Source organism: Mesoplodon densirostris, chromosome 3, assembly GCF_025265405.1.
Source record: "Mesoplodon densirostris isolate mMesDen1 chromosome 3, mMesDen1 primary haplotype, whole genome shotgun sequence".
Classification (NCBI taxonomy): Eukaryota; Metazoa; Chordata; class Mammalia; order Artiodactyla; family Ziphiidae; genus Mesoplodon; species Mesoplodon densirostris.
The window spans coordinates 72525349-72552147 of NC_082663.1; the positions used below are offsets into that span (position 1 = coordinate 72525349).

The 26799-nt window shown below is 35.5% G+C and overlaps 1 protein-coding gene across 4 annotated transcripts in view; it reads right to left on the bottom strand.

Annotated features, from left to right (window-relative positions):
* Nucleotides 1–21241, bottom strand: part of MEF2C (myocyte enhancer factor 2C) — a 149753-nt gene extending 128512 nt beyond the window's left edge. For all 4 annotated transcript variants that reach the window (XM_060093136.1, XM_060093137.1, XM_060093134.1 and 1 more), the window contains exon 1: nucleotides 20943–21241. The gene's annotated coding sequence lies outside the window, so the exon portion shown is untranslated. The remainder of the gene's footprint in view (nucleotides 1–20942) is intronic.
* Between the last annotated feature and the right edge of the window lie 5558 nt (nucleotides 21242–26799).

Genomic DNA, 26799 nt, shown 5'->3' on the forward strand with positions numbered 1-26799 from the left:
AGCAGAGCTGGCCTGCTCAGCAGAGCCCCGCAGCCATGATCTGGAAGCGTCAGCCTCACCACGTGCGTGACATTAAGATGATCCACAGCAATCCTGCAAGACTACATTTGAAGTAGAGCTTCCAAATTTGCTGTGGTTGGCATGACCTAATTTTGGCTTGAAAGGTACATTTTTTTCCCTCTGGGTTTTACTGACTACACATTGGAGAAAAAAAAAATTATGTTCTTAAAGGGATTCTTACCCTTCCCTTTCTTAAGGAAATTTAGGGAATTTAACAACTGTTGGCCTCTGGCTAACACACAAGCTAAAATCTTTTTCCAGCTTCGCCTACATCTTGACCCCTCATGCCAAATATTTCATGCAGTCTATTTATAAAGTTCATCACTTCCCCTGTTACTTCATCTTTAGAAATGCCAATAATTTAGAAACTGGAATGATGCAGCTGGTCTCATAAACTGGTAAAAGGAAGATTCTACAGCGGAGATAATTTCCCTTTTATAACTTAAGAAATCAATTTATTTTCTTCTCAATTTTATAGCTAGAAGGGAGGTAATCCTAATGTTCCTTATTTATACTTCACCTTAGTGTTCAAAGGTGATCCAAAGTTCTAAAGATTTTGAATGTCAACAGTTCTTAACGCGGACTGCACATTTGAATCACTTGAGATACTTTCAAAAATTACTGATCCTTAGATCCATCCCAGACCGATGACATTGGAATTGTTGGAGCTGGTTCCTCAGCATTGTAAAAGCTCGCCCAAGAATTCGAATGTGAAGCCAGATCTGAAATCCACTCTATTAAAATCTCTTAGAAATACAGCACCCCTTTACAGGTACATTGTAGCATTATTTAATTTGGGTGTATATGTTCTTGAAATTTACTAGTCTATTTATGAGCTGATTACTATGAAAGAGCTTCTCAGCTATTGCACGATGTGAGAAAAAAACTCATCTGGATAACCTCGCTGACTCTCAACAGATTTATAAGTTGCAATCATAGAAAGCTCTGCCTTTCTGAGATAAAACAGTACTGATAAATATGCCCCTTTCCTGCAAAACCAGCATTGAGGACTTTCGAGGGCTTAATAAAATCACTTGTTTTCATCTGGATCATATTGAATTTTTGGAGAGTTTCCAGTTGCATTAAAAAATAAACTCACCTTACGATACTTAATGACTTCTAAATCTCTAATAATATGTTAATTGAATTCAACGCTGTATACTTAATTTACTCAAGGTGATAATTTTCTAATTGTATGTGTGATATTAATGCATTATCTATCTAAGACCAAATTCAGTACATTTTATGACTTCCAAAAAAGTCAGTCCATTAGATCAAAGTTCCCAGTCTTTCATAACAAATTTAATTCTCTACTCTAGTCACTGGGATATGATTAATCAAACAGTGCAGCCCAGTTCCCCCTCCTTCCTCCCAATATGAAGCTGGGCTTATCTCATGAGGAATCTGGTTTGTGAAAATAACATGGCCTAGAAGCTGGAATGAAAAGTTTGTTTACAGACTTGGAATTTTATTCCATTATAAAATTAAGACCACTATCTAACCCCCCCTTTACATAAAATTGGATGTGGCTCATTTTACAGTAAAACTTCCTATGAAGAAATGCAACATTTTCCTATGTAACTTGTAGTACCAGTATATTTATTTCCTCTGCATGTCTTGCCTCTTCTGTCTTCTGAAGCTGGGTGTGTGTGTGTGTGTGTGTGTGTGTGTGTGTGTGTGTGTGTGTGTGTGTGTGTGTGTGTGTGTGTGTGTGTGTGTGTGTGTGTGTGTGTGTGTGTGTGTGTGTGTGTGTGTGTGTGTGTGTGTATGTTTTATGTTTGTTTGGCAATGTAGAAAGAGCAAGTCCAGTTTCTTGGATTCTACATGTCTTATAAAGTCATGGTTTGCTATGTTCTTACAAGCTTATTCTCTTCTTTTAGAGTACCTTTACAGAGTAATTTTAAAGTACACAAGATTCTTTCATTAGGGTATGACACCCCTAAAGTCTTTTATTTATCTATTTTTGATTTTTTTTAGAACAAGAAAAAACAGGAAAATACCAAGTGAAGTTTTTTTCTAGAATTATTTTTTGTAGGAGGTAAGAGTTGAGTCTCCATTATATGAAGTGTTCTTGGTAGCATCTCACTGTTGGTGCTCTTCTCCCTCATTCATAACTTGTTCCACACCCCCTGTCCAAACAGTGAACTGCAGGGGAGGACCTGGATCAGGCCCCGCTTCCTTTCAGCTGTGTCCAGGAAACAAGGCCTGAGTGGGTGTGGAGGAAGAACAAGTCCTTCAAGTCACCTCCCGATCTGTAACAGGGAGGTTTTCTGTCATACCAGAGAATGGAAAGCGAATTAGCTAGGCTCTTCCTACTTCCAGTACCATCCTCTTAGCTTCATTAGCTGCTCCCAATTTCAAAAGAGACTGAAGTCTTGGACAAGGCCTGGGCAGCCTCTCCAAAAAGGAAGGCAAAGTTGAGAATATGGCAGGCCATATAAAAAACTTATAAAATGCTGTTATACTTTGGAGGGGAGAAAATGGAAAATTCCATTTTCCAGAATACTGCCAATGATTTGACTCATCATTTAAGACTCGCTTTAGGTGTCCTTTCTTCTAGTGAAGACTGACCTGACCAGTCATCTCCTGAAAAAGTTGAACATTCTATCACTTAAGCATTTAATCTTCAACATACCTGTAAGATAGTGGTGATTACATTACATTCACAATTTCATCTGGCACATTCATCTCCCTCATCAGACTGAATTCCTCAGGGACAGAGACTCCATCTTTCACTTTTGTATCCCTAACGCCTAGCAAGCCACCTCCCATTAAACACTTAGTGAATGAACTGACTGATTAATTAATAAACTCTCAGTTGATGTCCAAGAGGGAGTGTTGGGGAATAGCAGTAGACATTTTGTGGGCAGAGCCCAAGATCGTTCTCAAATTATAAGCTTACTCATTTCTTTAACTTTCAGAATGCATGGAGTTGTATGACCAAGTTCAAAATTCACATTTATCTTCTTCTAAATAGTGGTTCTCACCCAGACTTCACGTGAAAATCACCCAGATAGCTTTGAGAAATAGCAAAGCCGAGACAGTAGGCTGATTTAATCCAAATCTGGAGGTGGCTGGGCATGAGCATTTTTTAAAAGCTCTCTTATAGTCACGATTGAGAACCACTGCTCTAAACTAACTGTAGGAAGGACACCCAATGTTTTATACATATGACCCTGTCACTTAACATATACCCAAGATCAATTACAGCTCAGTTTTTGAACGGATTCTGTGAGAAATCGTTAGCTGATTGTAGTCCTTAGATGATCAAAATTTTGAGAAGGCTTTCGAAATGCGATATCAAGTACATCACAATCCACTTCCAGAAAATATTACTAGTAACTGTATTTAATTATCGTTTACAGAATTAGCCAAGAGCTATGACTTCCTCCCCAGTTTTAGGGTAATCCAGGCCTCAATAGTGAATTCTTGTTTCCTATGCATTTAGAATACTTGTTGCTGTATATGGATACTAAATAAAATCTGGCATTTTATGGAGTCTTAAGAGTGTGCTCTACAATTGGAAGGTTCCAAAGAAGAAATTCAAACAACTATAGTCAAAATCAAATTAGGAAGTACACTAACTAGCCTTAATTGTTTTGTTTGAAAGATAGGAATGAACGTAGCATTACCAGTGGCACTTAATATTGCATAAAGCACACAAAACTCCCCCTTGCCAGTGGGCACCACAAAGTGACATGGAGGCCATTTATCGTTGTAACCAATTAATTCCAAATTACACATCTAATTCTCAAATCTTCAAGTCACATTTCTACTGAAAGCATTGTGAAATACAGAGAACACAGATTATTTTGGTGTTTGCATGGTAATCCAAATACGCATTTGATTCTCCTCAACGGTGAAATAAGGTGGAACCAAATGTAGTTACTTAAGTTCACTGTAGAAATTTGTCAAGGAATCCATGATGTAAAGATACAGTAGCTATTAATCTTGCAGTTCAAAGTGTATGCATTTGGAATTCAGAAGTATCTGAGTCTGACCTGTGACCAGCCTCTCTGTCTGTCTTCACTTCTAGTCAAGAGCATGGTAATGCTTTTATGAAAAAACAAGAAAACTGTTTATTAGAAGAAAGAAAGTTTATATTATTTCTCCTAGTAAAATTCTAAAAGCGATCCTTTTCCTTTTTCAAAAGGCCTTTTACTGGACGCAGAAATATTCAATTAAAAAATAAAAGCCATGCATTTGATGAATAAACTTGATATAACATTTCCTAGTTTTCAAATATGATGCAAGTTGTTCCAACTTGTCAGTATTCCAAATCTATCTCTGGTTTTAACGTTTTGTTATTTTTTTTAAACTATAATGAGAAAATTAAAAGGTGTGCTTGAAATAAAAATTCTCTGGAATAGGCACCTGCACTAGTTAAATTAACTAACTCCTGAAACCCATTTAATATCCATGTACAAACTGTCACACAGCTTACATTCTTAAATTAAAACTCTATAAATTACTATGATTCCTACAAATAAAGGTTAAAAATTAAAACAGCTCAAAAAGTGAGAAGCAAACTGTATGTCACTAGATGGAGACGACATAAAACTAGGCGTTCACATTTCAGTTAAAGCTAATACTATAACTGGAAAAATCTATGTTCACAAATAGTAATAAGACATTGCTTGTGAAAAGAAAATCTATCAAATAGTTGATAAAAAAAAATATATATATATATTTTCCCTTCCAGGTTAACAATATGGAACCGTATCATGGACCAAGAACTAATTCACTTCTTTAAAAACCATACTAACATATCACGCAAACATAGTTATAATCATGTCATTCTGGGGTTACTGAACACTTTTCCCCATGACGCCACGCAAAATTAAGTTTCTATAGCTCAGTCGTTTCCTTTTTCTTATCTCATTGCTGAGAGATTTTTGGCACAGTGGGTAAGAGAGTGAACTCTGGAGGCTATCAGTTTGAGGCTCTAGCTCTGCCATTAACAAAGTAGATGACTTTTAGGCAAGTTGTATATTTTTGTCTTAGTTTCTTCATCTGTGAAATGGGGATAGTAATATATACAGTGCCTATATCGCTTGGTTTTGAGGAAAAAATGAGATAATGCTAGTTGATGTTCAAGCCCTTAGACCAGTGCCCATACGGTAAGCTCTCAAAGAAAGTTAGCTATGATTGTCATTGCCTAAAAATAGCTATAATAATGCTTTCAAATTAATAATACAAGCTTTTTACACATATCATAAAAGTTATTGGAATTTAGAGACATCTTGGGTAGTGATGCTGAATAAAAGTAAAAGTGGAATTCCTAAGTCATAGTTGAAAGTATCAATTATATTTATAGAAGATCAGTCTTACTTCCAGCCACCAAGCCAGCAAGAATTGAAAACCAAATGGTCAACATATGTTGATGCAGATGGAAAAAGGCTACAACTGTCTTTAAATTCCCCAAAGAAAGCTGGTGGAGAGCCTTCTGGTCACTGCAGTCTAACCTATCATTACCCGTGCAGTGAGACTCTTTGATGGGTTTCTTGTCTATGAATAATACATATTTTGGGGACAGCTTTACAAAAATAAGCTTTCTTTGATCCAAAAAGACCTATGACTAAGCAAATGCAAAGAAAGAATTACCTCCCAACCACAAAGCAGGGTGGTATCCATGTCGGAAATTGAGGCAACTGGCAAAATTCAAAAGTATTTTTGAGATAAACCGGCCCCACAGTTTATATTCTAGAGAACCAGGAAAATTTCAAGCTTCGAAATGGCTCTTCCCTTAATTTTTAAAAATAAAATTAGGAAAAAAAAATCTGATTATTTCTTTGTAAGGAATTATTAAATAAAAGGGCCTATCTTTTTAGAAGATCTGGTATTTAAAAGTATTTCACAGGGACTTCCCTGATGGCACAGTGGTTAGGAATCCGCCTACCAATGCACAGGACACGGGTTCGAGCCCTGGTCCGGGGGGACCCCACATGCCTCGGAGCAGCTGAGCTTGTGTACCACAACTACTGAGCCTGTGCTCTAGAGCCCGCGAGCCACAGCTGCTGAGGCCTGCACGCCTAGAGCCCATGCTCTGCAACAAGAGAAGCCCCCACTCGCCGCAACTAGAGGGAGCCCGCGCGCAGGAACAAAGACCCAACACAGCCAAAAATAAATAAATAAATTTATAAATAAACAAATAAAAGTATTTCACTATGCAAACCATACTGGCAAATATTCTTTAAGTTCTGTGAATCTCCCTAAGAGGAATAAGTTTTTTTTCTCCAATGAAATTTAGAATTGTATTTACACTTTGAGTGATAAGTAGCGGATTTTAAAGATTCGTTCTTCAGGATAAGTACAATTAAGTTTGCCTACGGAGTTTTGTCTCGAAATGATCTTCTGTATATTCAGATTGTAGCGAAAGAAAAGATTCTGGTTGTTCTCCTGTCCCTGTGACTCCTTCCCCAATACCAGCAGTAGTTAGTGAGGTCAAGTCTACCATCTTGTAATGCACAATGGCTATTTTACTCTCCCAGCCCCGCTGCTGATGGCTTTGAGGGGATGAGTAAGAGGCCCCGACATCTTATGGGGTTTGACCAAACATTCTTTTCAGTTCACTCTCTGTGATTCTTGGTATAGAATAGCCTTCTTATCCCAAGAGCAAATATTCAGGATTACCAAAACTAAACAATTCAAATACCTACAGACTAGTTAAAAACTAAAGTTATCTGACATGTAATGTCATGAATAAATTAAAATGTTGGCAAGAAAAAGTGACCTCCAGAACTGACCTTTGTCACTCATCTTAAATATATGTGCCCTGTTCCCATCATCAAAAATATAACAAAATCAACTTACGATAGACATGTATACATTACTATATTTGAAATATAATCAACAAGGATTTTTCTTTCTTCAGGTATTAAGAAAACCTACTATAACAGTCATTTGATATAACTCTAGAAAGACAATTTAGCAGTTAATCTACATGATGTGACAACGGAGCCATTGAGTGCCAAGAAAATTATTTTCTTGCTAAAATCTGCAAAGTTGTTTCAAAAAGATCTCTTTATGTGTATTGCTTGAGTTCTATATGTGGCAATATATCAGTTTCATAATCAGAAAAATGACATAAATTACATCTTAACATGTATTTCATAAATTTTCTTTATGTAGAAACCTAATAACTAATTTTCCTATATAAATATATATAATTAATGCTTAATTTCTATGTGATTATTCATTGATACAGTTTCTGAATCTTTATTTTTAGTTCATATGAATTATAACTTTGATTTAAAATGTTTAATTTTCCTGAACTCTGAGTTGATCTTCATATAAAAAATTATTTTAAAAATCTACAATTAGCACTTAAGTACATTTAAAAATCTTCAATTCTGGAGATACTTAAATACCATGATCTGTACACAAAATGTAAATGTGTCCATTATCTATCTGCACGTGCATATATATGCAGTATGTACTAACTACACATAAACTTCAAATTCTGCTAACTTATTAAGTTCATTATTTCAGGAATAAGTGTAAGTTTCCATTGCTCAGTTTTTCTTTAACAGAGAAATTGCTTTATATGAAGAAGACAACAAAACTCTGAATTTTTATTTAGAATCTTTGATAGGAATAGAGACACGTTAGCAAGTAAAAATTAAGTGCAGAAATATTTACCTATTATGCTTTTAAAATGTGAACATCTACAAAGGAGAAATGTTACATTACTTTGAGAATACAGTTTATCAAATGTCTTTATACAGAATAAGAGTGTATTTGATAGTTTAACTGCTTCTGATTTAATTTAATGATATCAAAGACTTAAGAAAATCAATACTGTCAAATCAAATAACTGATACTAAATAGTATATCACAATATTTAAAAAAATAAATCCTTGAGTTGAGTAGGAAAGTAGGCTTGTTTTTAGTATATGTAATTTAATGATTATAAAATAAATTTTGTAATTCGAAATTTGATTTTTCATAAAAATCTTTGGTTTATTTTAAACATTCCTATAAAAATCTACTCTTAAATGTAAAAACAATACATTCTGTCCATCATTATAGATGTTTGTGAACTCTTAAAATTTTATTTTTAATTAAAAGTAAATATTTGGTCAAAAATATGTTTGGAAGAAAGCTTTTGGCCTTTGAATATTATAAAAGTTTCTTAGAAATCTCTTTAAGGCTGAGTACAATAAAACTAGGGCAACGCATATATTCTCAGTTACTCTTAAAAAAAAAAACCTGTAAAAGTGACTATAGTGGCATGTTCTGACACATTCTTTTCATAAACTGAACCCTGTTAGTGACAGCAGAACAGATTGTGTGCATCTGCTGGGAATGAGCCAGATGACAGTGGAAAAACGCACATGGATACCTTGGCACAGCAAATAAAAAATGGAGAAAAAAAAAGACCTGGAAGAGAAAGTGCTCAACTTTAATTGAAACATTCTTTCCAACATGATGAACTTCATCCAACCTCCTCTTGTAGCCTGTCAGTTTAACATATAAGAATGTATTTTAAAAGGGAGGGTCCTTTGTAAATTAGAACTGTTTGTCCTCTCCTTGCACTAAATATTGACTCAGGTTTTGGATTATTTCTTCAAATTATAGCAAATATAATAAGCATTAGGGTAGAAAAAGAGGCCAAACCACTCTACCATAGTCTGGTAAGAGAATGCTAAACTTCTAAAAACCTTTTCAGGTTCAAGTCAAATTTTAAATATCTGGGTTAAGTTCTGAATTATATGGGTAGTATATTGCCAAGTGCTAGGGATATCACACTTCAAACGTTCTGCAAATGTGACTGTTGTAAATGCTGCTTGCACTCAATAGTCCTACAATATTTGATTTTATGCTGATCTACCACAGTATTGTTTAAACAGTTGGCTCAATAGCGCTAGAGAGGTCCATACATAAAAACAAATGTGCCTCTATAAATCATATAAGGAAGTTCTCTTGGATGCTCTGATTACAATGAAAATTTATTCTATACAGTATACAATGCAAATTTTAAACTGGAGACGAAGTTGTTTAATAGATTAGTAGTCTGACTGAAGCAGCTGCAGTCAAAAAAAAAAAAAAATCTGGTGATTAACAGCCATTTTCCAGTAATCATAACCCTGGAAAGGGCTACTAAGCAGGGGGAGGGGGTTGCAGATGGGAATAATTCTCTAAGCCCATGTGCCTTAGAGGGCTCCATCATCTTCATGCAGACTTATTATTACTATTATTATTATTTTTAAATTAAAGCTTTTAGAGGCATCCTTGATTGCAGTGTTGGGAGCTGTCCATGCTGTTTTACCATAGGGAAGTCCACTCTGCAAGTATTCCTTGCACTGAGCACTCTTTAGCCAGGCATTAAAACAGGGCTAGAAAAGAAAGCCAAAATGCAAGGTGCACACTGGAGGGGTGTTATTCAAGAGCATGAGAGTAATTTCAAGTGGTTGCAACTCCACAGGCTGTCTAAACGGGGCAGGCCTCATCGACACTACCTGTCATCCAAAATATGAATTTTTTTGAGAAATTAAGTGAATATAAAAGCAGAACAAAAAAGTGGTAAGCAGACTCTGAGACCAGATTTATTCCCATTTTCAACCACATCTTACCTAAATTTGTTTATTTGTGTTATCAAAAGGTGTAATCCTCAGGTAAATTTCTGCATTTTCTGTACCACTTTATATTTCTTCTCACATAAAGAAAATACCCAGATTAAGATAAGTTCATTTGTTTGTCACCTCAAAGTTGACAAACTATAATTAAAATGAACAATCCCTCAAATCTGGGGAAAAAAGGATGATAGAAGTGTCTTTTACTTATTTTTTAATTCTTCCAATAAAAATGCATTTTATTTTTACAAGTAAACAAAATTTATTAATTTATTCAACAAATATCTATAGAATACCTATTATATGAAAGAGTGATTGTGAAGGAATAGAAAGATGAGTAAAATGACATTCATTCTTCACAAATTAATTTATCTCCACATACAATCAAAATTATGTAATAAGAAAAATAAAGAATACTAATAAATCCTTCAAAAATGGTTAATACTAATGCTAAGAGAAAAAAAAACCCTTTAGAACCCTTGGTGAGGCTGTTTTCACTATTAAAACCACATAATAACTCTATGTACCTCAAACACTTCCTCCAAACTGAATTTTTATTAAAACTAAGCAATAATCTATGTGGAATTCAGAACTTTCAATAAATGACTTTTAAAAATCATAGATGAAATTATTTTGTTTCTTTGCTTCCATTTCTAGTTCTAAAAATAATGTGATATTTCTCTAATAACATCTGATCTGTGAAAGATTTTGATTTTCTTGGAGTATACTGTACTGAGGGATCATTAGCATTGACCTCATATAACATCAGAATTAGAGACTTGCCCTAAAAGTGACTCAGTTTTAATGGTATGAAAGTATTATTGAAAAAAGAAAGTTCAAAATAATTATTCCACCAGGCATTTCTAAGTGATCATCATTGGCAGGAAGATAAAATGATTAAAATATAGTGTAATGATATGATAATAACTTACTAATTACTTATCACTTACTTTCATTTTTTATATGTATTATCCCGTTTAATCCTTACAACAACTCTAAGAGGTGGGTGGTATTATTATCCCCATTTTACAGTTACTGAAACCAAGGCTTTCTGGTGGTTAAATAACCTACCTACAGCCACTAACCAGTAAATGGAAGACTGGATTTTGAACCCAGTTTGGTCTTTGCTCTTAACCATTAGTCTGTATTGCTTACGAGTCTGTTTGTCTAATAGCACACATATGTAAAATTAAAGAAATGGTATTAAGTATGGCAATGTGGTCTTCAAATTCTTTATGTCTGCAAATCAAAAGAACTGATTTTCTCTTTCACTTGCATTCATCCTCATCCTCTCAGGCTTTTTGTCTCTCACTCTCTTTGCTCTTCCCCACGCACCTCCCCCTCTACACACACACACACACACACACACACCTTGGAGGTTTGGCCCAACACTTCATTTAACATAATCAAGGCCATAATTTGGTTCAACTAGTCCAATAACTGTACCATCTCCTCAGACTTCATAATGCTGTGCATTTTTGCCGTGGACATACCATTCACTGACTCTAAAGCCATCAGTGCTTCCTTACGAAGACACCATTCTGCAGCCTTTGTTGCTTCAAGATCAGTGTCTGGAGCTCTTTCGTGACATGGCATTGGGCTGTGATGAACCACATCAATCTCTCAAGTGTAAGAAGGTAAGTTAACACCTGAAACAATTCTATGATCTCACACGTGTAGTCAGAACAAGTTAAAAGTGCACTTGCTTTCTCACAATACCAAATATTCTGAAGCAAGATGGGAACTCAGGAGAGAATCCAAAAACAATAAAAATTGAAGAAAAGAACGAAGTCAAGAATTCTTTGATTTCTGAAGCTAAAAAATGAGAGAAGTCAAAAAATATCATATATTGCTCACACTAACTCAAGAAAGATCAAATAGCCCTAGCAGGGACATTGCCCATTCATTTCAACCAAAGGACAGTAAGGAAACAAGCAATGGTTCAGAGTACCTTACCCGGCCCTTTACAAATCCATTAATGCCATTGTAAAGTTTTCTTTTTGGTTTATATAAGGGGGAGAAAAACTCAAAGGTGAAAGAAAAGAAAAACATAGTCAAAATTATTTCCTTAACCTATAACCTAGACAGACTCTAGGTTAAAAGTGGTCTTTTGATAAATACTAGAAATGAACAAATAGATACACTTTTAAAAAAAATAGCCAGGTTTGTTCGTCTTCATTTAGTTAAGAAAAATAATCCTGACGAAACTATGTCTGGGTTTATACCTTTTAAACATATTTATATTAACTGTTACAGAAGAAGGGTGAAAAGATCGACTTTCTGGACCACAAAACCTTTACTTAAAGACCATCTGAGAACTTAGTAAGGTTTGTCAAATGTGAATAGAAATAAGGCAGCTTAAAAGAAGTACTTGGTAATTTACTCATTAACAGTTTAAAAAATTTTAAATTCTTGCCCAGAGAATTACCTACTTCAGGAACCTCCAAGAGATTAATGTTTTAATCACATATAGTTTTATAATATTTATAGAGCAAGATAATCCATTTTCAATTAAAAATTTATCCAGTGCACATACTGAACAACTGAAACTTTGCAATGTGTCTAACAATATTTATCCAGTGGTGATGATTCAAATTATCCTATGGTTCAAGAGAATTCCAAGAAGATAAAGAAGTCTCGTACCATATCCTAAATGAAAGCATAATTTTAAAGGTTGAATCTTTAAATAGGATGTTTAATTTTCTAAGAAATAAATGTCAAAAAATTATTGACTCCTATGTATATTAATATATGCAAAAAAAAAGTTTAACATTTTTTCCTCTTGCTAATGGGCCTTGAAAGTGTGCCAGGTGTAGGGCACTTGCTCATAACACCTACGGCAAGAATAGGCCATCGTGATCATACTCTTACGAATTACCTTTTACATTTTAAGATCCATGTTGTGTTAATTTCTTAACATTTTATTAGGAAATATTTGCATCCACAGAAAATAGTTGCTTGATATTCAAATGTAATTAAAATTATCTTTCTTATCTATTTTAGTTTAAGGAGAAATAAAATTAAATTACGTTTAACTGTTGGTCTTATCCGGTAAATTTTATATAGGCAATTAATAATTGGTTTAGTGGGTTAATAAATAAACTAACATTTATATGCTATTTGTATACTATTAGATCAATAATCTAATTTAAAAATAAAGTTGGAACAAATATTTATTATGTAGTAACACTTTCTACTTAAGGCTCTCACTTAATACATTTCTACAAGAGAAGGCTAGTTTTAGAAAGGTGTGCTGGCAGTAATTTGACTACACTTCACACAAATAAGAATTCTACCACTGATTGAAAGGTGCCATGGCAGCTAGAAATTATTTTTAAAAATCACACTGTAACGGCTGAAAATGTAACTGGTAATTAAAGACTGGTTTTAACAATTTTTTACTCTATTTTACAAGGAGAAGTACGAGTTTTCAGACTACAGTTTCAAATGCAAAGAATATTAATGCAGATATTTAGAAGCTGATGTATTTTGCATAGTAATAAGCACATTACTTACACGGTACCTTTCAAATGAAGAGTATAAACCAAATCTGAAAACTAAAGCCCATATTTTCTCCCTTTGTATTTTGACCTAGTAATCATTAAAAGTGTGAGTGTTTATCAATAAAAATTACTGTAGTGCCACGTATTGTGGTAGAACATTGCTATTTCCCGAGATAAGTACAAAAACCATTCAATGTTAATTTGCATCACAAAATGACCTAACATATCTGGAATATAATGCACAGGCTTCATTGAAAAGAAACCATTACATTTTTCTCTGCAAAACAAAAAAATACAGACATCTGATTGGGCCTGCATGTGCTGGAGGAGGTGGGGTGGGAAGAGGGCTCATTTTCTGTCTTACACCTATTGTTTTAGGCATTCTAAACTGCTCTATGGGAAGAAAAAGGAAACATACTGAATCCACTTTGCAGTTAATGTCTTAGTGATTTAAGAGGCAGAGTTTTCAAGTTATAGAAGGGAAACGTTATGCTTTTCCTTTCCCGAAGCGATTGCCCAGGAAGAAGGCCCTCTGGTCCTTAGCCTACGCAAGGGGAAAAAAGGACATTACATCGGGCTGAAATCACTCCGAGACAGAAGAGGGGAAGTTTATGATGTGGCACTGTGCGCTGTATCTGGTCTGCAGCCAGGAAGTTTTCATTTTGTAGCTCTGCTGCCAGTACCTGTCCTGCATGTTCAGGAATAAAAATACATCAGGCCTCTACCTTAGAAACTGTGAATGTTACAAAGAATTAAAAGAGTTTATTTTTCTTTCTTTATCCTGAGTGTAATTACTATTTTTAAAAAGAAAGAGCTGAAACTACAGTAACTGGAGGTTTTTTTTTCCCTTTTTAAACTCCTCAAACTACCTTCCCACAAAGCCATTTAAGTTAAATGGTACATTTACAGACTCACCTACATGAAGGATATAACTTAAAACATCTGCTTAGACACATACATTCTGTTCAGATACAAAGAATGTGGCAAAAAAAATTGAAAAATATAGGGCCATTATATTCTTAAAATGTGTGTTCTTCTGTATGTGTGTGTGTGTGTTCATTCATTAAAGAGATTTTTGACTGCAATTAGGTAGTCGGTTCTATAAAGGCTTCCTTGTGTGACCATGATTTCTAAAAATAAAATGCTCCAGTGAATATTTCTGCTAAATAATCACATCTTCAAAATCACTTTAAAGAAATCCCAATCCCTCATGTTACATTCAGCAATAATACCAGCTTTCCATAATAAGCCTTGGTTGTATACCTCACGCGTGGTCAACAATTAATTAGAAGGTTAAAAAAAGTCATGTTTACTCTATTAAGTAGTAGACTAATTTCCTTGTCTGTCCCCACTTATTTACATTTGTGAATCTATTTTCTAATTTTGCAAATAAATAAGCATATCTAAGCCAAAGCTGCCTATCTTCGGGGTTCGGGGAAAGATGCATTCTCTTGCTATCATTCTAACTCGCTGAAAGAATCACAGATGTGTGAAAAAGCGAGAGGGATAGTTGTTAGCTGGTTTAAAAAACACTTCGCATTCTATCAAGACCATTATCTACTGCTTTTTATATCCAATACACTAGAGATCCATGGTATCTAAGAACAATTTATATGAATTCTTCCTGTGCATCTTATCTATGACAACAAGATACAAGAGGAAAACCAGACCACACTCGGGATACTATTTGGAAAAAGCAGGTTCTCACCAGGGACTGCTTCAGAGATCAGTTTCTCCAGTCTCTAGAAACAAGTTTAAGGTACTGTACTTAAATCATTACTAGAAGATTTGCACTGTCATTCTACATGAATCGTAACCACTTGCAGGATGAACAACATTGCTCCATTCATTTCAGATTTACAGCATTAAGAATTAATAAAGTCTCTATAACATCTGCATTATTAAAGAGTAATGATTCCTGTGGAAATCTGCCCATAATAAGTTTACTGTTTTTATCGCTTGTAATATCACCAATTTCGTTTATAATGTCCTCAAAAGATAATCTTCATGTATACTTTGAACTTTGTTTACGACTGGTTATATTTTTAAAATAAATACAGAGATTTAACTTAGGCAATACAATGACAATGTACAACAAATGCATTATGGTAATGACGAATGCTACTCATGTTATCACCTCAAACCCAAATATGTATACAACAGGTATCATATAATTTCCATACTTAGTAGGAATATGACTTTCCTTTTTGTAGTTAATGTTAAAATAATACCAAAGAAATGTGAGATAATGCTATATTGGATAATCTTTTTTATAATCTTATTCTTTCAATGGTATTCTTTGTTACAGAATTTTCTTTAATTATTTTTCTTGCACAGACAAAAACTAACATAAGAACATTGATGCTACCTATTTATTCTTAAGAGAGATAGGGAATGGATGCTTTTAGCTCTCTTTACTTCTTTATACCTCAATACATCTGTAAAATAGTTACTACTGAAATCTTCTTTTGAGAAAAATTAATTCTAGTGTACTTTATATAAGTTAATATTAAAATAACAAATTTTCAGACTTTTTTCAGCATAGACTTTTTTCAGTGTGAGAAAGGTTATCAATAAGACCTGCTTTTAAGAAAAACCTGACAGTTTCCTTTGCTCACTAACTATAGCACATGATTAGAAATTATTTTCTTTCTCATGCTGTTATTCACTTACATACTGCATACTTGCTTCAATTCTCCAAGGGAAGAAATGTGGCTCTTGTGGGAAAGGTCCACCCCTTTCTACATGCTTGCTTCCTTGAACGAAAGAAACACACCCCCTAACATTCTTTGAAATGTGTCCAACATGCACAGAATTGGAATAGCACTGTATTACTGACCAAATTAGAAAATCTTAAATGAGAGTCAAATATTGTTAAAGTGCGTGTGTCCTGAATCAGGACAACTAACTGATGCATACAGAGGTAACGGAAATGAACTACGTTCAGTCTCAGCCTAATGTCTATGTTTGGACGCTCAGAACACTTGTGTTAGTGGATGAAATCTGTGAGTGTTTTTGTGCACTTGTGTGTGGTATGACAACTCAGGAGGAGGCCCATAAACGTTACAGGTTTCTGAGGGCATCCTTTGAACTTAAGACATTAGGCGAATGCCTCCTCTCTTTCATAAATACTTTAAAGAAAAAATACTCAGAAACTGAAGTATCCATCTTTCGTAAGCAGAATCAGAAAGTTGTCTGAAATCACAGAAGTGCATGAATATTGAAAGTCTACGCTCACCATCCTAATGACAGAAAACTCACATCAAAGGTGGTATCCACTAACTTCCACCTCATTTGACAATTTTCTGGTCATGAGAAATTGTCTTCCAACAAGTTTTCCTTCTATTATGTAGAATACTATGCTCCCAAAGCAAGTTTTTTTTTAACTGTTATTTTCTAATAAAGAGACACACTCCATACTTGTGGGAATCTGTGCATTTATCTTTACTTTTAATTTTCCTAAACCCTCTTTTATTTTTTATTCCATTTTTACATAGAAATTTACAAGTGTAAAGACACAGTGTGAGCAAAATTTGATATCTCTTTTAAGGTATTCCAGTGTTTAACTGAAACGGTTAGTCCTTTTGCAATTTGTTCATCAGGCATTTGCGGATGAGCTCAGCTATATAATTTCTAGGCCTACAAAATGGAAGCTCTGCTACTCCGCCTATGTTTTTCACTTGGAATAAGAGTGGATATAAAGTGAATATATAAACTGGACCTGAAGGTAATAAACTTATTAAAACTTAATAAGATATTGTTATGGTCAAAGAAAACCTGCTAGTGTGTGCCACAAATCCACTCTGATGAAACATCTCATTCACTGGCACTTCCTATCTTATTATAATAATGCACAGAAAATTAAACACATAAGTATTAATTTTATGTATCACAGAAGATGTAGGCAATGAAAATGCAATGTTTACATTTATGGGTGACTCATTAGTGTTTTATTGTGTGAAACACTAGGAGGCATCAGTTGGGTAAAAAAGGACTTCAAATTTTAAAGAAGCAAGAAATTACTGTAGAGTTGGATGCGTAAAGAGTAGGGGTTTTCAAAATGTTATTATGTAAACCAAAACTTTATTCTCTGAAATAATCTCTCTGAAAACATCATATCTTATAAAGAATGGCCTTTATAAAACATTCATGAAATAGATATAATTTGACCAATAAACACCTATCAAGATCTATTTCAAATGTATGGATTCATTAACTATGTAATTTCACATTTTTGTGAAGAATATATTTGGTAACAGAATAACATAATGGCTATTGGCTACCATGCATTTTCTGCTCGGTTACTCAATACCATGAGAGTATCTTTTATTTCTGGCAAATTCTGTTTTGTGCTCTCTACAATGCCTCTGAAAATGTTTACTGCAATTAAGACGTATAATAATTACTTTCACATAGCATCCAGAACTTTAAGTCTGTTCAGAAGGAAGTGATGGAACTTAAAATGAAAGCAATGAGGATGTATATAAAAAGTACATGTTTTCTCTTATTTCACTATTGAAAGCCTGTCATTTGAAAACTGAGTTTTCTACTGTTTGAATGGCTCTTCATAATGATGAAGCAACAGGGTCGTGGTACACTTATCTAGCAATCATTTGAAATTGGAGTGTCTTGCCGTTCCTCAACAATCAGCTTTTATCTTTGACCTATCAAAATAACATGTGAACTGCGTAATCCGCCTTTTGTAAGGTGCACAGACTCTGTTGTCGCTCCTGGTTTTGTGAATCGCCTCTGTAATCTGGTTTGATTTCCTAAAGATGACAGATCTCCGTGAACAGTCAGGCTTTACTGAGTGCAGGGCAGTCCACGCGCCCATGAGATTAAGGTACAGTGCTGAGGACGGGGATCTTAATCACCTACCCTTCCACATGCAGCACATAGACTTAGCACCAGTGATTAAATCTTTTCATTATGCCCAGGCAATCACTGCATTCATAAAATGAATATGTGCATTTTTATAAGTTTTAGATATTAATTTGTGTGGTGTTTTCTCAGAGGATGTGCTTTGGAAAAAAAAAAGTAGAACTTTATTAATAGTCTCTTTAAAGTCCACTCTGTGATCCTTAATTGCATATGAAATTCTTCTCTGTTGTTCTGAATCGTGTCCCTGAAGCCAGGGTTCTCTGTTTAATAACTATTTTTTTGTTGTTATGAAGCACAAGTGTTGCTGCACAGATATTTCCCCATTTTTGTCACTTTCTGAGATTTCATAGACTCAAAATATACCGCACGTAGAGTTGGGAAATAAACCCACAAAATATACTACAATAAACAAGAAAGTTTTGAAATATAATGTGAACATATGCCGAGCAGTTATTTAGCTCAGTTTTTTATAAAAGAAGTTTAAATACAGTAAATCACTTATTGGAAAGATATGGTTGTAGTGTTATGCAATTTATTGATTTGGTAAAGTGAGGGCCAAGGAAGAAACTCACAGACATCTGAAAAATATAAAACATGATGCTTTTCCAGGATTCAATTTTGAATCAGTAGATAGCCCTTTTCCCTAATGGAATGAACCCTTTCCCCCAAATTTTGAAAATTGAATATGTTTACAAAGAAGAAAAGAGGCAAGGTAAAGTCCTTGTTATTTAAATTTCATGTATTTAATGCTGATATGTTTTTGTTCTGAAAAGTTAACATATATGATTGCATACTTTTAATGCATGAACAGCTCAGGAAAGCTGGAAAATTGACTTTTTATTATAAAGTGCTAATTTGTTACTTAAACCCCAGAAACAGATTAAAATTTAATAAAAGTTACATCTTTAATATTCTCTTTCACTATATTCCACAGCAATCAGAATGTAAATAGTGTAACTAATGAATGAGGTAACATACTGTCTTTAGTAAGAAGTCTGGAAAATATGCCACAAATACTCCAAAGCCGTGTGAATTACATTAGTAAAAAACAGATTTTTATAAAGTTTAGTAAAACCTGAAGTAAGGATAACTGCCAACTATTGCCTCCTTAACTCGACTAGGGGACCATATCTTAAACAAACGTTGAGTTTAAAGTGTGTTTTGATGAAAACTTTTAGATATGAGTTAGAAGTCTAAAACATAGCCAAATATACTTTCCTACAAAGAGAATGAGATACTTAGCTTTAGAGATTTTTTTTTCCCCTCTTGAGATAGGAACATTAGACATGTACATCTTTTACCTGTCAAGTTCTGAATCTACTTGCTTTAGAACTACCTCTTTAACTTAATAAATAATTTCATGCATACACTGGGAGACAAAAATATGGTTTATTAACTGCCTTATATTCAACCAAAACTCCTTGTGCCATATTGGTACATACTCAACGTTTTCAAAGACTGGCCAAAACTTATATTATTTTTAAAATTAAATAAGATGTTTTAGTTTCAAATTGGAGATTGTCAATCTCTTTAAAGCTAAAATTAGTATGCATACAGAGGTTAAATGGGGTTCACAGGTGGTCACATTTCCATGTTCTACCAAGTCTCTAGGGACTGGAGTTATTATATTCTACATAAACATCTTTACTCTGCAACCGCAATTCTATTGCAAGATGCCAGTGAAAAAGAGGCTGGTCACTCTTTTTGACTGGTATAATGAGGTAGCTAGAGTTCCTTTTATAGCACTTAGAAAATACAGGCAGTCACTAACTATTTCACAAGACAGTTACTATTAGAGTTAGTATCAGATTCACAATAGTAAAATGCACTTTGTGTCAAAGCAATTCTCCACTGAGGACCGTTAAAGAACTGGCAGAGAGCCTGATTCTGCTTTATACTGTCAGCATTTACATATAAAGGAATTTTATACAAAAGACACACATTCCTAAAATGTGAAGAAAAAGGGCTTTTCTCCCAAAATGGTAACTAGTGGACCTAGAATAGTCTCAGACATGTTTCAGACATACAATTTCCTTTAAGAATGAATAGCCATATTCTGGGAAGGAGATAACACTAACATTAAATTTAAATACTTGCATAATATTTAATAACACAATAAACAATGTGCCATGTCTACATATACTTCCTTTGTGCCAAACTTTATCACTGAGTTTGGTAACTTTCATCCAAAGTCCAAACAGAAGGCAATTTAAGTGACTTAACCTTATTTGTTTTTAAACAGCTATGTATTTGACTTGACATAAAGAGCAATGCACATACTGAAATCCCAACAAGAATTGTGAAATGTGTAGACTGCCATGGCCAGTGTATTACTTTTTGTCTACACCAGTTAAGAAGCCCTCTCTATCAAGCCAGCACTTTGGTAATGGAAGGAGATGCACAAAGGTATACTCTGACAGACAGCCATGCTTTAGCTCAAACTAATCCCAAGATTTAGTGGCTCAGAAGCATAACCCAAAGCAAATCAGTCTTTGGTGGGACCCACAGGAGCATCTTTCCACAGTGAACTAACGGCTAAATCTTAAGGCATGTACTTCAAGGTCACAGAACATTCTGTTAAATATTAAAAAGTCCACCAGGCTCCACATGCTCCACCATATCAAACATGCTAATGATGTGAATGAACTAACTTCATGAAACTTTAAACACACTGATGTGACAAGAACGAGTCAGGAGTGATTTCAATAACTGATGGCAAACAGATAGGACTATCTAAAAAGTTACTTTCAGCAACACACAAGGAAATCATGGAATCTAAGAAGAGAACGCACAACAAGCCTCAACTTCAAGCCTTCAAAGAGGCACAACGATAGACCCAGTGCCGTGGAATATAATGATGTAGATTTCAGAGACAATACCCCGGCTACTTCTATTTTCCTGGAGAAATGTCAGAGGTACTTACATGAAGGAAGAACCGATCAGATTAGTCCTTGGGATATTTTCCTTTCTTAAGAGAGAGACAGAAAAAAACAAAAACAAAAACAAAAAAAAACACAACAACAACAATAATCTTTACTTCGTCCAGCCTTGAAGTGCTTCTCCACCTGATTCAAACATGCAGTCACGGCGACCCACACAGAACCTTCAAAGTCAATCCAATAGCAGCCCGAAGACGTCTGGGTGTACGCGTGTGCTCAAGTGTCTGACTGCGAGCAGAGCGAGCAGAGAGCTGGAGACGATGTGTGTGTGTGTGTGTATGTGTGTGTGTGTGTGTGTGTGTGTGTGTGTGTGCGCGCGCGCGCGCGCGCGCGGAAGGAGCGCGCGCGGGGGAGGCGCGCTCGGGGCCGCGCATTCGCGCGCGCGCCGAGGCCGCTCCAAGCAGCAGGAGGAGGGGGAGGAAGGGGAGGAGGAGAAAGTGGCTCTCAGCGGCCCGCAGGATTAAAAGTAACCAGACTCGTCCAGAAAACTGCGTCCAGGAAGGAAGTGACAGAAGACGAATGGGAAAAGGCGAGCCGCTCTCAGCCTTTGAAACATCGCGTAAAAAAGGCGGGGGGCGGGGGGAGTGGAAGGATGTTGGGAGGGGAGGCGGGGGTGGCAGGGAAAACGGAGCACGCGGCTTGGGGTTCTAAGCAGCACATCCCATGAAGTGCCTCTTGCCTTCTTGTCCTTTATTTTATTTTGTCCTTGACTTTGCCTTTGCCTCGCGCTGCCTTCTTCCTCTCTCTCCCTCACAATCCCAAACCGTTGACTCTCTCTCTCAAGAGCTGGAGAAATCATCAGTTTCACTCTTGCAAAAGGGGGGCGGGACCAGACCTCGGAGCATTTTAATAAAACAAACATAACAGCAGTTCCCTCCTCACCCCTCCCGTCTCAACTAGATTGATAAATTACTCCACTACACTACTTTAATTATGTATATGGTATGCAGAATAAATCACTGAACATCAGTACCTCAATCAAGCACTTTTAAATGATAATTGCATCTTGGTGAATCAATCTTTCCATTCCTGACATTTTGCTAATTTTAGTTTTACGGTGGGGTAATGGCACATGCCATACGCAAACCTAATGACAATTCTTTATTGCTCGAAATGAAGACAACGCCGCGAGCGCTGGCTCCCTGCTCACTACCGGCGCCGCCGAGGACGCTCGGAGAACCGTCTCCGGCTGCTGCGCGCTCGCTCCCCAGGGACGCTGCGAGCCAGCCTGCAGGAAAGTCCTTCTAAAGTCGGGATCTTTCCTCTGACCAATAGGAGCGCGACCCTAATAGTTGCTCTTGTGACTCCCCCCCCCCCCCCGCCCCCAGTTTGGAGACGCGTTAACCACTTCGTTCTTCCACCGGTCCGAGCGCTCCTCCGTTACTCACGCGTAAAAGCCCCAGTCCAGGATGTCTGCAGCACTCGATTCCAGCGCGCTTTTCCTTCACGCCCAGAATACGCGGGTTTCGGCCCTGAGAGGTTGGAGGGCTAGAAAGGGAGCCGAAATGCTTCTCAAGTGTTAGTAATGTACAAAATAATAAAAGGATTACCAGTATTTGAACTCTCGACTTCATCTCCGGGCCATGAACTTTCTAATCAGGTTGGAAATATTTACCGAGGCGGCAGCTTCCTCGGAGATTTCCCCCTCCCTTCTCCCACAATATCTCTTCCACACCTTACTGGATTTTATCCAAGGCATTAACATGTAAACTAAACCAACTTCCCAAATGCATTAGGCTTCCCTATCCGATAGCTGATGACTTCACTTATCCTGAAGAGTTTCAGCTGCACAGGAAGCAGCAATAGGGACTGATAAGGAAGATACTTATATTAAGGTTTAAGCCCAGTAAATACTTTTCCTTATCAAAAAAGAAAAAAAGGTTAATATTCAAGATTTAGGAAAGGCTACTAGGGATTGAGCACCTCCCCTCCCTAGCCAATTACACCACACCCAATAAAGCCAAAGATAAAATATACCAACTAGTAAACAATCCATGAAAAGATAAGATTACATGCCACTAGAACTACAGACTATATAAAATGTTTAAACCAAATTAAAAATTTTAATATTGTGAAAAGAAGAAGAGAAAATACATTGGGGAAATAAAAATACTGAATGTACCAGAGTACACAATAGTAGTATACTGAAATATCTAGCTAATTAAAGATATTTCCTCACTTTAAAAAAATTCCTCTCAGCACTATGTGTTTAACTCAATGACTAGTTCCATTTCACGTTAAATTCTGCACTGTGCCTCCAGACTATTTTAATGCATGAGGGCAGTGTGAATCAAAAAGCCTCCTTCTTCATTATAGGGGCTATTTGATCTGAGTAGCTTTCCTCAGAAGAGTGGGCTCAACATTTAGGTGTCTGCCCCAAGGCTTCACTTGAAAGGGGAAGGTTGATTTTACAGGCAAGTACAACTAGATCTGAATAATCTTCAGGCTTCTGGCTCATCTCCATTGTGACTATCAGCCCAGAATCGATGAATCTTTTGCCATTGTTATAGGAGAGCATGGCAAACTGTCACAAAGCAAAAACTATCTGAAATACTATTATTTCTTGCAGATTAGTATCTACAATATATTTGTTTGCCTGTTTGCTTTTCGTCGGGTGAGTTTGCTACTACCATGAATTCATTTTAATAATATGGCAGAGATAATCTGTATCAGGTTTTCATTTAAGGTACAACTTCAAAAAAAAATCCAAATATTTAAAGGTGCATTGACATTTTGAATACTAAGATATGTCTATAAAGGCTGGAAGTTAATTTTTCGAGATTCACAAACGTCCTGACAAGGCAAATTGTTTGTAGGAACATTTGTTTATTGCCATAATGTCTGAAATTAACATAATGAATTGTAACAGCTTATTTTACATGAGCAAATAAGACACAGGCAATACATGACTTTCACCACAGTACTCTTTAGTTTTATTTTCCTTCAAAAAGAAAACTGTTTTACCTTTTAACATTTTTAAGAATTATTTAATAATAAACATTATAACAAACCCATAACTATCAATGATAATACAAGTATTCAAATGTATGTATAACCCCACATTGTGGATAGTTTGAAAATAATTTAGATCTGGATTATATCACAGCTGGCCTTTTAAAATATAAGATATTCCCCTCAGCAGATTTAGCTTCTTAATTATGTGTGACCTAAGTTAATATTAGCATTTGTTTCCCTCCCATGAGCCTTTATAGTTGAAGTGGAACAGAAGTGTGCAGAAATATACAATAGAAGAAAGCCACCTGAGACTTAAAATTATTCACTGGTAATCCACAAAGTGGTTAATCCAAGACATGCTTTGCGTTCATCTTTAAATACTTCTGATTTTTTTTTTTTTTAAACCAAAATCATCCTGATCCTGGCCACCAAATGGTACTTGGCTAGGATGAGAGTATTTTCTGGTGTCGGGAGAAGCACGTACTAGGTGTTAGGAGGCCTGGATTCTCTGGTTCAAGATTTGTGCCCAACTAACGAGCGTGTCCTTTCTGGGCTTCAGTTTGCTTACGCATTAAATGATTTCTCCAATCTATTCCAGTTCTATGATTGGAAAGTAGAAAATTCTTGTACCCTTTAAGCCAATTGGAAGCTAGTGGCCTATCCTGTTAAATAAAAGGTGATACTTCCTGTAAGAGAAAATGATGTCTGGGACTGATGTACTATTTAAACCAGCGTTTTTTCTTCCCAATCACCAAATATTTCCTTCATTAAATAAGTATCATAAGTGCCTTATTAAACATGTAAATATATATTAACTTGTTTTTTCCTCCCAAAGAATCGTTTAGCAATATATTTAACTAAAGTGCCACAGAAGTTACAGAGAGCATGACTCAGGATTTAACTCTAGGGAAAGCTCATTTCTAATTTCTGTTCAGGGTTGCATATCATCTTACTCCATCCTCCACTTCTTACTACTTCCCTACATTAAATCAGCAGTCTACCTGTGCTCTGGGTCTGCCTGCTTTTAAGCTTGGCCCACGCTGGGTGTAGCTCTTGAAGTGAGCTTTAAAAAATTATTCTAAAGTAAGCTGGGGCGGTTGCCACAGCAACCCACCCTAAAATGCAGAAAGTCTATAGATTAATCTACCCCTCAATATTATTCAACTGTATAGTATCTGTTCTTCAGCCAGAATACTTTCAACACAAACATGATAACTGAACATATAAGTTCAGATATAAAAAGTAGTAAGATACAAATTCCAAGAGCATAAAAAAATGTTATATCTTTTTATAGTTACAGTAGAGATGACACACAAAACTTCCCCTGAAATGGATTAATTGTAAAACAGACTTGCAAAGGTATGCCCTGAAAGGTGACATGAGAGCTTTAAGCAAAATGGTATAGTATTGCTATATAATAAATCACCTAATGGTTATGCAAGACTCTATCACTTTTATACATGTTAACATTGTAAGTACCTAATGACAAAGAGTTTGGCAGTTTTACCTTTATGAATTAACTTTGTGATGGATGATAACAAACGTGAAGCACTTACCACATACACATACAGTCATTTGCCTTCCATTCTTCACTTCATCTCTTCATAGAAGTTACTTCACAGTTTGCAACTCTTCTTTGGCACCTTAAGATGCATAAGTACAAGGTAAATAGTTAAAAAAATTTTTTTTAAAGAATGTTGATACCAAAATACATTCAGATTAATTTATTTCTAAAATTTTGAATCTGAACTAACATTAATGTTAATTCTAATTTTAAACCAAATGAATGTATACTGAATATAAAATAATTAAAATGATCATTGTGATAATACCTATAACCTGTAATATAAGTAGTGCCAAATAGTTAAACTTCAAAAATTCTTTAGGTACGGCCTCAGTCCATGCACAGTATACACCATATGGACTGCTTGTGATTGAGAATCTGCAATATAAAAAGGATTTGTTATTCCAAGCCAAGGTTTAATCATATCCTTTATCTCATATCTAAAGATCCTATATTTATCTTTATTTTTGTATATTTTAATATCTGATGAAGAATTATAAGGAAGAAAGTCAAATCCATCATATCCCAAGCTAACAAAATTTGTCTAGTTGGGATACTGAAGTTGCAACTAAAGTTGCTGAAAGGGCTTTTTTATATGCTTAAAAGCCAATTTTAATACTTTGGGATTAAGGATGTGAATTCAGTACACTTAATGAATTCTATTACCAATAATACCTGATCCTTCCAAGGAGTGTTTAACTGTACTGAGTACAGACAAGGGCTCTTGTGTTCTAGTCTCCGTTTGAAGCCAGCTTTCAATGACTCTGAGCACACAAATGGACTTTTCCTTGGTTTCAGAATGGTCTAGTCCTCCCAACCTTGAGACATATCAAACCATGAAGGTCAATAACCATTTTCCCATTTGTATTAGCAAGAAGACTTTTCATAGTCAAGAGTCATTAAGACTTACAAAGCCTCTATATTTGGGTTGACATTCTTAAGTTTATTTTTATTTTTAAGTTGCTTCACAGTCAAGGAGAAATGAAAAATTTTGGCCACTTTTATTTTAGGGGTGTTAGGTGAGTTTAGCCTTTTAGACTCAGGCCCACAGTGAGTTAGTCTCAACTTGGTAGCCAGTACTAGGTGACCTGGTGAATTACCATTCTCCCAGCTCTGCTTGGTTTTACAGTCTATTAAGCAGGAATCATAATACACATCTCCCAGGGCCTTTTCACCTTACAGAAATGCAATCTTCATGAAATAATGTCTGAAAGCTATGTTAAAGCTTTTTAAAATGCCACTACAAATTATGATACATTTCTTCCTTTTCCTGGATCAGTATGCCCAAATAAGGCTTGATCACTAATTTTCTTGCGAATGTA